Source organism: Vulpes lagopus, chromosome 1 (assembly GCF_018345385.1).
Source record: "Vulpes lagopus strain Blue_001 chromosome 1, ASM1834538v1, whole genome shotgun sequence".
Lineage (NCBI taxonomy): Eukaryota > Metazoa > Chordata > Mammalia > Carnivora > Canidae > Vulpes > Vulpes lagopus.
Window position 1 is genome coordinate 52,756,067 of NC_054824.1, and position 11,548 is coordinate 52,767,614.

Here is an 11,548-nt window from a genome sequence, read left to right on the forward strand (position 1 = left end):
GCTGTCATATACTTTGTCCAGAAGAGTGAAGTAGAAATTTTCATATAACATTTTTAGTTAGACAAAAATAGTCTCTTTCTTTTGTATTTTGCTAGATTTCTGATCCACAGCCTGAAAGATTGATTCTTTCTTTCTTTTATTCTTTCTCTTTTGGTACAGAACCATTTTCCTCAGGTAATCAGTTTTTTTCCTGCTCACTTATGGAAATTATATTTATTTTATGTATAATATAGGACTTGTGTGTTCCAGGAGCTGGATTAAGATAAACAAGCCAGATATAGTCTTTGCCCAATGAGGGGTGACTGTAGTGACATACACACACAAAAAAATAGGTAATTCTAATCCAAAGTCATACATACTTTGTATAGCATGTTCCTAGGGCTGTTGTAACAAGTGACCAAAAATTTAGTGGATGAAAAATGCAAAATGTATTCCCTCACAGTTCTGGAGGCTCTTTGTGTGAAAGGAATATATGAGCAGAGCCATACTCTTTCTGAAGGCATTAGGGAAGGATCCTTCCTTGCTTCTTAGCTTCTGATGGTTGCTGGCCGTGCTTGGCATTTCTTGGCTTGTAGATGCATAACTCCAATCTCTGTCTCTGTTGCCATATGGCATAAATTGTGTGTGTGTGTGTGTGTGTGTGTGTGTGTGTCCAAATTTCCGTCTTCTTCTAGGGAACACCAGTAATCAAATCTAGGCTCACCGTAATCCAGTATGACATCATCTTAACTTGACTACAACTGCAAAGACCCTATTTCCAGATAAAATCACATTCACAGGTACCCAGGGTTAAGACGTCAACCTATCCTTTCTGGGGGACACAATTTAATCTATAACTTCATACTAGGGCACGAGATAATGCTGAACATGAACCTAATCAGGACACCCTTGCTTGAATCTGCAAGTCATTCATGGTCTGTCATGAAGGGTAGTTTGGATTTTGTTCTAAGGAAAATAGGGGACCGCTGAAGTGCAGCCATATACCCTGCTTACCCAGCCTGATACACACATAATAAAATCACATCTTTTAAATGTTTGCTTTAAGTCACTCAAGCATCCATCTTAGAACTGCAAGAATGGTTCTTGCCCCCAGCAATCTCTTTTGCAATGCTAAATCCAACAACCTAGGAGCTTTCCTCCATTCAAGGAGTCACCCAACTTGAGACTGATGAAAAATCCCAGGAGTCCTCTGCTGCAGTACCTGTTCTTTGCTGCCCTTTCTGCCATGTGGAGTTCCTGTTGTCCCAAAGACTGTCTGATCTGAGACAGTTTGGTTGAAACACTGGCCACCATTCGTCCACCTCGGCAGCAGCATCCTCTTTCTCTGTGACCTCAGAGAAAAAGATGTGGGGGTCTCTCTCCCTGCTGTTACTTAGGCCTGGGATCCCTAACCTTACAGGGAGATATATGGTCCTCCCCGCCCCCCTGCCCCGCCTCCCCGCATGTTGCTATGCAGGAGACGCTGGGATGGTGAGTGATGTCTAGCCTCAACTAACTACTGTGCCTATAACTTGCGTTCCCCCAAAACATGTAGGATCAATGGGGCTGAGCCCAGGGCCCTAGCCCTGACTGCCCATTTTCACAGTATGAACTTCCCCACAGTTGCATACTGTGGGGCAGATACATACACAGGACACATGCCTTGGGTCCTTTATGTTTACCCAGTATCAGGTCAATTCAGCCCAAGCAAGATGTGCCAAGCTGTCCTCTCAGGAGGCCCCCACTTCCCCTTGCATTTACCTGTTCTGTATCTAACACTGGAGTCCTCAAGGTGTTTATGAGGTGAAGGGGCCTTTGTTATCCATCCTTCAAACAATATATTCTTATACCTTTGTTCCAGAACAGAGGTTCTCAACCTCATCACATCTAGCCCGCCCCAATTTAGAACATACGTTATAATCCCTTTTTATTGTCTTGAAATGAACTCAGTAAGATTAACCCCATTATGACTGGTGCTCTGAGTACATGAAAACTAAGATATCACCTCATCTCAAAAAGGGTGGCTGAGGAGAGGTTAGTGAAGTGCCTATTTACAAAGCTGGAGTAGTATTAAGATACCTCAAGGGATGGTGATACACCTGGGTTAGCCACAGGGGGAGGCCTCTACCTCCCCTACTCTCAATGGAACAAGGGCAAAAAGCAGTAGAGGAACCCAGGAATGTGCTGAGTTACAGGTGCAGGAAAGAGCCACCTTGATAGAGTAGATGTTCTTCACTGTCACTGAAACGGCCCAGAACACAGAGATAATTAGTAAAAATCACAAATGAATGGAAACTATCACAATGATTTCTGACTGGCTTGCACTATTGCTTTTTCAATGCTATATGCAGTTTAGTTAGAAAGTAAAAAGAAATATTATTCATTCTCAGTATATATCCTGACATATATTAATTTTTATTTACTATGCAGATGTCAAGTATTTTGAATATCACTCCTGGGTAATCTGTGATATTAAAGGACAAAAATACGTGTTATAAAATAATTTACATCTGGTATTTGACCCTTATACTACCCACCGTTTCTATGGAGAGATTATACAGATAAATTGAAATGAAAATAAATATTAATTTCTCTGTCCTAGGGCAATTGGGTCAAGATTTGAGCTGTTATACATGGCAACTTGCCAAATTTCCAATATCTTCTTGAAGAAATAGTACTAGAAACTTTTGCCAACCCAAACTGGTTGGACCAGGTTTTCATGAGTCAGCACAACTTTTATCTATGTTATATTTGATCCACTTTGCTTCCTATTTTTCTCTCAAAAGCTTTGCTAACCTCCTGTCTGCACCCAACAGCTTTTTTTTTTTTTAATTTTTTTTTTTTTTTTTTTATTTATGATAGTCACAGAGAGAGAGAGAGAGGCAGAGACACAGGCGGAGGGAGAAGCAGGCTCCATGCACCGGGAGCCTGATGTGGGATTCGATCCCGGGTCTCCAGGATCGCGCCCTGGGCCAAAGGCAGGCGCCAAACCGCTGCGCCACCCAGGGATCCCCACCCAACAGCTTTTTGAAAATATTTGTCCTTTGGAAATTTTGACATAATTGTGATATTCTAAGTCAACAAGCCAGCCAAGGATACCTGGTAGAAAAAAAAATGTAGATTCTGACTTTGGAAATTGATGAAATATTCTTAAGGATTATGACCTAATAAATCATACTAAAATAGTTTTATTCTTTGTTTCATTTGGTAAATGTTTACTGAGCACCTATTTTGTTCCCTGAATTTTTCTAGGCAGGGAGGATGCCATGGTACATATAAGAGCATTTTCCTGTGTAGACAATGAGTTAAAAAACAAATCAATGAGAAAATTATTAGTGATGAGTGCTAAGGGGAAAATAAAACAGAGTAGGGTGATGGAGAGTTTTTAGGGTGGCAGTGGGTAAGTGGTTAATTTAAAATGACTGGTCATAGAAGACTAAGTCCAAGTGTGTGGGCGGCCACGGACTAGCTAGAGTTACTAACCCAAACCAGGCCCGGACTTGCGTCCCTCATTCACTCAAAAGGCTCGGGAGCCTAAAGGGTGAATAGTTGGTAGACGCTTGAGAAAGGGCTTGAGCAACGGTTTTCAGAGCTTGCTTCTACAGTGATCGCCCACATAACACAATAGATACAATTTATTCTGGCCTGGTCATAAACTTAAATAGGGGTCTGTGCTGTCCTTGCTGGTCTGTTAACCATGTATAATGTTCCTTCGAGGTACATACACCTGGAGCAACAAGCTTATCTATTAACCAGGATCCTAAATCTTCTGGCGCCTGTGGGTTTGTCTTGCATGCTGATAAAGGGAAAGCTTGGAGGGATTCACAACTATGCTAAGAATGGACATTTCCTTATCTTTGTTTTGCTTATGCTACATAATGCTGTAGAACCTTGAATAAAGCTGACACTGCTTGGACATCATCCACTGTGTCCCTCCTGTCCCCATCTCTTTACTTTCCTTTTATTTTCCTCATCCCCTTATCCTCAGGACCCTGATCGTGTTGCCGCAGAGCGTGCAACACAAATGACAGGAAGAAGCCAAGCATGAGAAGATCCAAGGCAACAGGGTGCTAACTAGAGACACTAATGAGGACAAGGATCTTGGTCAAGAACAACTTTGGTGTGTTTTAGGCACAGCAGGCAAGCATATGTTGCAGGAGCATGGTGAAAAAGTATTGGAAGATGAAGTCAGAGAGGTAAGCAAGGTCAGTTATTTATTGCAGTGCCTCGGTTATTTATTGCTGCCTAATAAATCAGGCCAAAGGTTAGTGACTTAAAGCAACAAACATTTATTCTCTAGCACACTTTCTGAGGGTCAGGATCCCAGGAGCAACTTAGGTAGGTGATTCTGGGTCAGGATCTCTCAGGACGTTGTATGCCAAGCCATCAGCAGGGGTTGCAATTATCTGAAAGCTTCACTAAGGACAGGCAATCCACTTCCAAGATGGTTCCCTCACATGGTTGTTGGCAATGAGCCTCTCAGTCCCTTGTCATGTCTGCTTCTTTGTATAGCTGCTTGAGTATCTTCATGATAGATCCCCCAGCTAACTTCTCCCTAGAGCAAGCAATCCAAGGGAGAACAAGACAGAAACAGCAATGTCCTCTACAATCTATCATCCAGGGCCACACTTCTGATGATAGTGACTGATTGGAAACCCATGTAGGAAGAGAAAGCATTTGGAGAGGAGAAGGGAAGCAGAGTGGGAGCCAGTCAAGGAATCTGAGGAGGTGGTGTCCATGAAGTAGGGGAGAGCCAGGAAAGAGTAGCGTCATGAAGGAGAGGAGCACGAGGACTGGAGAGTAAAGGGTGAATCTGGGGACAGGAGGCCACTGCTGGCCTTGATGAGCGCTGTGGAGTGTGGGACAGAAGCCTGACCAGAGTGGGTTGAGGAGGAAATGGGAAGTGAGTAGAGACAACCGCTACTGATCAATCACCCTTTTGGGAAGTTTTGCCCTAAGAAGGGCAGATGTGTGGGACAGTAGACTTTATCTGTGAACTAAAAAAGAAAGGGAATGTTAAACAGGTTGGGGTCGGCTTCATTTGTGATCATGGGAAGTCACCTAAGAGCAGTGAGGCTGTGTACTACACAGTGACAGAGTTTCCTGAAGGCACTTAGTTTGTTGGCACCAGGAAGTTTCCGTTGCTCTGGAAAGTGTGCCATCTAGTGCTCAGCCATGGCAGCCGAGTCAGACTAACTTCTCAGAGTAGGTTGGTTCAAAACAATCTGTTTGCTGGAAGAGAAATCACTTTTTCCTGTAAATCTTAAATCTATGTTGGAAAACTGCCAAAATGGAAACTAGAAATTTCTGACTGAGAAGCCAAGTTGGAAAGTTTTCCATGCTTCCTTTCAACACCTTCTAGTTCATTCTTCTCATTTCTTTCTCCACCATCTCTTTTCCTTTGTCCATCAGTCCCATATTCAGTTTCCTTTTCCATTGTCCATTTCTATGATAAAGATTGGAGTGATGCTCCTACAAGCCAGCAGCTAGGGGACAGGCATGGAGCAGATTCCCCTCACAGCCCTCAGAACTAACCACCTTTGTTGACACCTTGATTGCAGACTTCTAGCCTCCAGAACTGTGAGAGAATAAATTTCTATTGTGTGAGCCACCCAGGTTGTGGTAATTAGTCGCCAATGGCCACAGAAAACGAGTGCAGCTACTTTGTGATAAATGAGAAGGAAAACACACAACAACATAGATGACTCTCAAAATAATGATATGGACTGGAAGAAACTAGACAAATCACAGCACTTATTGTATGCTTCTACTTATGCGAAATTCTAGAAATCGCAAACTAATTTTGCACGACCAAGCAGACCAGTGGTATGGGGAGCGACAGGAGGAAAGGATTGTAACAGGGCATCAGACCTGCTGTATTCAATTTACTGACTGTGGTGATGCTTTCATGGGGGATGCATATGTCAAAACTTATCCAACTGTACACTTAAATTATATGTTTTATTATAGGTCAGTTATGCCCCCAAATATGGTAATAATACTAATGGAGGCAAATAAAGCCCCAAATCTGTCCTGTAGATAGTCATTCTGGACAATTCATCTGCACGCCATGCTGCCTTGCTTGCCTCCTTGGCCTCTGGCATGTCGCCTTCTAATTACAAACTGACTGAAGTCTCTCCTGTCCTAACCCTCTTAGCTATCTACTTCTCCACCCCACAGAAAAAAACCCCAACAAACACTACAAAACAAATCAAAACAGTTCTCTATCTCTATCTGGTTTTCCCATTGGCTATATCCTTCCCACTTATTTCTCACTTCCAAAGCTTCAGACATCTACATTCTAGCTACACTTCCTCTCACCAAAGGCCAAAGTGTTGAACTTTTGTTTCATAACTAATGAACTAACCACCACCTTAGTCCTATTGTTTCAAAGGTCTCTTCTCAGTTTCATCTTCTTTGACCTCTTTACTGTAAACACAAGCCCACCCTCCCTCTCCATCCACAACTTACTGCCAGAGCCTCCCTGCCCTCCACTAAACTCTAGTTCTCATGTAATTTGGGGGCTCCCTTTGCTTATTTAGTGATTTATATGTCTTTCTTGCCACATGCTGTCACACTCATTGCATCCAATCCTGCTTTGTTTCAAAAGGACAAAATTAAAAAAAAAAAAAGGACAGAATTTTGGCGAAATGAATAATACATTATCAGTGACAGCCCTCCCTCCTCCAGAGCTCAGGCTTGTGAAGGATGCTACAGAAACGCTCCAGAGCCTGAGAGTGGGCATTGAATGCAGCATTTGATGGGGCAAGTTGGACAAGCCTCAAGAGTGACATGATTGTTGTCCCACACTCTCTAAGTTCCTTTCCTTTTTATCTTGAAATGTCTCCACCACTGTCTGCCAGTCCATCAAGGCCTTTTCCATAATGACACCTTCACTGGTGAACTCAACAAATACTGGGCATTCCCACAAGCACCCGTGGATATGAATGTTTCTTTCCATTCTGTTCCTACGTCCCCAGGTTATAGTTTCCTCACCCTAGCACTGGGGAAAGTGTACAGGGAGGTGGTAGTAGTCAGTAGAGAAGAAACATTTCCTACTCAGTAGGAAGGCTGCTATTAGGCTTTGTAGGTGAAGGCTGGGCCCCATGCACAGAGATGGGGAAACATGGAAGCTGATTGAAATTCTGTTGTTAAATAGTCCAGTCATGAAATGGGCAGAAGACACGAACAGAAATTTCTCCAGAGAAGACCTATACAAGGCCAACAAGCACATGAAAAAATGCTTTACACCACTTGCCATCAGGGAAATACAAATCAAATCCACAATGAGATACCACTTCACACCGGTGAGAATGGCGAGAATTAACAAGACAGGAAACAACAAATGTTGGCGAGGTTGTGGAGAAAAGGGAACCCTCTTGTCTGTTGATGGGAATGCAAGCTGGTACAGCCTCTCTGGAAAACAGGGTGGAGGTTCCTCAAGAAGTTAAAAATAGAGCTACTCTACAATTGAGCAATTGCACTACTGGGTATTTACCCCACAGATACTGATGTAGTGAAACAATGGGACACTTGCACCCCAATGTTCATAGTAGCAATGTCCACAACATCCAAACTATGGAAGTAGCTGAGATGTCCTTCAACAGATGAATGGAGAAAGAAGATGTGGTGTATATATACAACGGGATATTACTCAGCCATCAGAAAGGATGAATACCTACCATTTACTTTGATGTGGATGGAACTGGAGGGTATTATGCTGAGTGAAATAAGTCAATAGGAGAGAAACAACTATATGGTTTCACTTCTATGTAGAAAATAATAAATAGTGTAAGAGACCATAAGGGAAAGGGAGGAAACTTAGCAGGGAAAAATTAGAGAGAAAGACAAACCATGAGAGGTTCCTAACTCTGGGAAACAAACAAAGGGTTACAGAAGGGGATGGGTGGAGGGATGGAGTGACTGGGTGACTGGCACTAAGGAGGACACATGATGGGATGAGCATTGGGTGTTATACTATATGTTGGCAAATTGAATTTAAATAAAATATTTTAAAAAAGAAATTCTGTTGTTATACCATCCTGACCGTGTAGTCCTACCTCAAGACTTAACCATACTTTTTTTGAGGTTGCCCTGGATACCAGTTGTTCCAGTATTATTGTGAGGAAATGAGGAAGGAAGAATCAAGTAGCATACTTGGCAGCCATCTTACCCTCAAGACATCTAATCTCCCTATTTTAGAAGAATAATGGCAGGGATCCAGAGATATTGGGGTTTGTCTAGGGTCACAGGGCTGGTCAATGGTAGGATCAGCCTATAGGCCAGATCTCCTGACATAGGCCAAAGCCTCTCCCACCTATTCACTGATCCAGGAAACATCTTTTGAATCCTAATATGAGATGTTGCAAGGGTACAGAGATATGGGGATGAGCAAGAGAGACAAAGGTCTTTGACTTCAAGGAGTTTACATTTTAGTGAGAGGGGATAGGCCACAAACAAACAAATAAATATCACAGTTATAACCTGTTATAGGGATATGAGGAAAATTGAACAGGAATTACACCAGAGTCGCTTGGGGGGGGGGCAGATAAGGGGAGAGCTTTGTTTTATATTTTTCCAGCATGATGGAGGTATAATTGACAAATAAAATGGTAAGATATTTAAAGTATACAATGTGATATTTGATATTCATAAATATTGGGAGAGGATTTCCCTTGGGTTAATTGACTCACTCATCACGTCACATATCTACTTTTTTTTGTTTGTTTGTTTTTTGTTTTTGTGAGAACATTTAAGTTCTACTTTCTTAGCAAGCTTCAATTATGCAATAGTGCTATCTACCTATAGTCGCCATGTTATACACTGGATCCTCATACACCGTTCATCTTCTAGGTAAAAGTTAGTACACTTTTACCAACAAGGACTCTACTTTAGATGGATGGTGAGGGAAGCCCACTCTGGGGAAATGGCCTTTAAGGTGAGACATACAAAGTGAGAAGAAACCAGGCAAGCAAGGAGATGGGCAGAGGGATTCTAGACAGATGGGCACCTGGTGACTCAGTTGATTAAGCATCTGACTCTTGATTTCTGCTCAGGTCATGATCTCAGGGTCATAAGATCCAGCCCTGCATTGGACTAGTGGAGACCGTTTAAGAATCTCTCTCTCTCATTCCAGAAAAAAGAATCTCTTTCTCTCTCCCTGTACCCCTCCTTCCGAACTCACACTTTTACACTGTCTCTCTCTAAAGAAGAGAGACAGAAGGAGTTCCAGACTGAGGAACCAGCATCCTCAAAGCACTTCAGGTGGGAAAGTGTGCAGCGTCTTAAGCACCCCAAGCTAGAAGAGGCTCAGCTGCAAAGTGGGGGATAGCTATATGGCCTGAGAGGGGGGGCAGATAGCAAATGACACACTCCTACCAGTCCTGTCAAGGAATTTGGATTTTATCCTGATGAAATGGGAATCCAATGTCTGGCTTTTTTTCCATGAGATTTTGCCCAGACAATATAGTATTTTAGGAGATATAATTTCATGTTATAGGTATTTGAAAACATAACTTGAACTATAGATGAAAAACTCATCTGCTTTCACATCAAAAAAAAAAAAAAAAAAGGAGGACAAGAAAACTAAAAAGCAAATCACAGTGTGTGGATTTGCCAAACTAAATTAAACTACCTTTCTGGAGGGACGCCTGGGTGGCTCAGCAGTTGAGCGTCTGCCTTCGACTCAGGGCATGATCCTGGGGTCCTGGGATGGAGTCTCACATTGGGCTCCCTGCTGGGAGTCTGCTTCTCCCTTTGCCCGTGTCTCTGCCTCTCTCTCTGTGTCTCATGAATAAATAAATAAATAAAATCTTAAAAAAAAAAACCCTACCTTTCTGGAGTTTAGTGGATAAGTATGTTGGTATGATTTATTAAATTGTAAAAAAATAAATAAATAAAAATGAATTAAAATGTAATGGCCTTTTTATTTTTTTAAAAGAGTTTACTTATTTATTCATGAGACACACACACACACACACACACACACACACACAGAGGCAGAGACACAGGCAGAGGGAGAAGTGGGCTCCATGCAGGGAGCCTGATGTGGGACTCTGGGATCACGCCCTGAGCCAAAGGCATATGCTCAACCTCTGAGCCACCCAGGGTGTCCCTGTAATGACCTTTTAAAAAAGGATGAGGCCAGCTAACCACGCTAATTGAGACTACTGTTTGCTGGGTGTAATTCACTGACAAGGTAAGAGTGAACCAAAACATTTCAACAGAATCATTTAAAAATATCAGGAAGCTTCTAACTTAAACCTACGAAATCATTTCAAAACCAAAAGGAGCCTTGTAATGGAATAATTGCTTCTAATATTGTTTTATAAATTAATACTTTTATGCTAAGCTTTCTTTTTTAAATATTTTATTTATTTATTTGACACAGAGAGAGCGAGAGCACAAGCAAGGGGAGATGCAGAGAGAGACAGAGAAGTAGACTTTGCTTAGCAGGAAGCTGGACGTGGGGTTCCATCCCAGGACCCCAGGATCATGACCTGAGCTGAAGACAGATGCTTACCTGACTGAGTCACCCAGGCACCCCTATGTAAGCTTTCTTGAAACAAAGATTCCAGTACAAGATTGTGTTTGCACATACACTGCATGCATATACACATATGTAAGGAAAACATGTACTAAATGCTAATGGGCTGAATTGTACTGAATTGTGAAGTTCCATGTTTTAAGGTTGTTTGACAACTTAAAAACATGAGATGAATATTGAAGAAATACTTGATTTTGCTTAAAGATTTTCCAATATAGTTTAAATAAATTAACTTGTTTGCTTATCTGGCTATCATCTGATAATTTTACAAAGCCTCCTTTTCTACTATTCATAACAATTTAGTTCCTAGAACCAAGCCATCCACTGGCATCAACACTGAAGCACAGACTCTTCCAAAGCAGACCAACATGTGCCAGGATAGTATCTATATGGAAGCAAAACAAACTTCCCTTTATGTCATCAGCAGGACATAAAGATTTTCCATAAACCAGAAAATATGCATCCAATTCCCATAGACACATGAAGATGTACTGTGCACTAGGCTTCTAGCTTGACTTTTATAGAGGGGAACATCCTTACTCTTTCTCTTAGATTACCTAGGAATCAATGTTACTAAAAATCTGGTTTCAGAAAACAAAGCAGAACAGGGGCATGATGCCAAGATAATTAGAAATAGAATACCAGAATGCTAGGCTGAGGATCAAGGAAAAAGACGTGCCATTACTAGTCTGTTTAATTCCTTTTAGTCTTACGCCCTTTAAACAACGGGTTACTCCTTTAATTTTTTTTAAAAATTTCAGATGTCCTCTTGAAAGCTGTTATAATTATCTACTTGGCAGGGTTATCTGCCTAATGATGTTCTTCTAGCTAGAATGAAATAAATGCACAATAATTGCTTCTAATCCCTTTTTTTCCTGCAAATAGGTTGAGGAGTATTGTGATCAGTGCTCTTGGAATCTATTGAGCCTTCTGACAATTTCCCTTGACTTTCAAAAAAAAAAAAAAAACAGATTTGGAAATGTTATGAAAGGAAAGACAGCTGGAAAAAGTTGGTGGAAGATA